This window comes from Gekko japonicus, unplaced genomic scaffold (assembly GCF_001447785.1).
Source record: "Gekko japonicus isolate JY-2015 unplaced genomic scaffold, Gekko_japonicus_V1.1 scaffold24995, whole genome shotgun sequence".
NCBI lineage: Eukaryota > Metazoa > Chordata > Lepidosauria > Squamata > Gekkonidae > Gekko > Gekko japonicus.
The window spans coordinates 142-1,418 of record NW_015218128.1 but is presented as its reverse complement, the minus strand read 5'-3'; the positions used below and the strand labels follow the sequence as shown (position 1 = coordinate 1,418).

At 47.9% G+C, this 1,277-nt stretch overlaps 1 long non-coding RNA gene across 1 annotated transcript; it reads right to left on the bottom strand.

The window, feature by feature from the left end:
- Positions 1-61: 61 nt before the first annotated feature.
- LOC107125204 lies at positions 62-806 on the bottom strand. The gene is made up of 3 exons (XR_001483027.1): positions 692-806; positions 280-331; positions 62-140 (listed from the first exon to the last, which is right to left on the bottom strand). It is a non-coding gene; the product is annotated as an uncharacterized LOC107125204 (long non-coding RNA).
- Between the last annotated feature and the right edge of the window lie 471 nt (positions 807-1,277).

Below are 1,277 nucleotides of genomic sequence, written 5' to 3'. Positions count from 1 at the left end.
ACACTTATCAGGCAGTTTCCAGATCACCCTGCCTCGCCATGTGGTACTTACAAGCCTGGGAGGACAGCTTGGAGTAGAGAATTTGGCCACCACCAGATCCCTGTCAATAGTGAGCAGCGTCCAGCTTCCAAGAGGAGACCCTGAGTTAGTAAAGGAACAAAATTTCATTACTGCTGCCTTCTGTGAGTTCCCCACTGAAGAGCAGCAGGTTGCAGTATGGCCTCTTCAGTTGCTGAATGAAGAGCACTAATAATCGGGTCCAGGACAATGTGTACATACCCTTGGTGAGAGAACACACACTGCCTGACAGCGTATCCACCACAATCAGCTCCTAAAGGAAAGCATTGGAGAGGTTTATCTTAGGCTGTATCCAGACAGCAGCTTCCCACACAATTACTGGTACAATCTAGCGTGCAAAGCAAATAAATAAAGGCACAAGGACTTCTTGTCGTTTTGTACAAGCCGAATGGTCTGATGCTGCTAATCCTCTGCCCTACCTGAAACTGCAGGTGTTCATCTCCCTGTGGCTCACAGGTGTTAAGAAGTACTGACTCAATAGGCCTGATACTGAAGAGTTTCTCCATTTGGAGGTGCCATTAGAGACCAGCCAGGCACAGATCTCTGTCTGGCTTGGCCAAAACTATGCCGAGCTTTATCCTAAAGCGTAAGATACTCTATAGTTCATTCTTACCTGCCTACTGCGCTGAGCTGTGTCCAGCACAACCCTCTGGCTGTCTGCTGCCCAGCAACACTCAGACAATGCTGTGTTGTAGATCCCCATGAATTCACCTGCAAGGGATAGTACATGTTCATTCAGACAGTGACAGCCCTCGTGCAGTAAGTCACAGGCTCTGTGCTGAGAACCGGACCACAGAATGCACCAATTCCAACAGCTCCATTCTATTCACATACAGGTGGCCATGATATTTTGGGTTTTCTGCCTCAGGCACCAAGGAAGAGTTCCCTGTGATGGCACTGCCTTTTAACAGCACCCCAAATGTCTTCAGCCTGAGGCATGGCACTTCATATTAATGGTAAGATATCTTGGATGCCAGGTGCCCTTGGATATGTCAACGCCTACCTGAAGGAGTTCCAGAAGACACTGTGTGGAAAACATCTTCAAAAGCTACAGAACCCAAATGGGATGGCCAACTCCAAGCCTCAACCGAACTAACACCCTATTATTGCTTTCAAGGGATGCTTCTTTACAAACAGGGAACCACCTTGATTTAGAAGGAAGCACAGGAAACCTATGAGGGCATGCAAATTGACCGCCA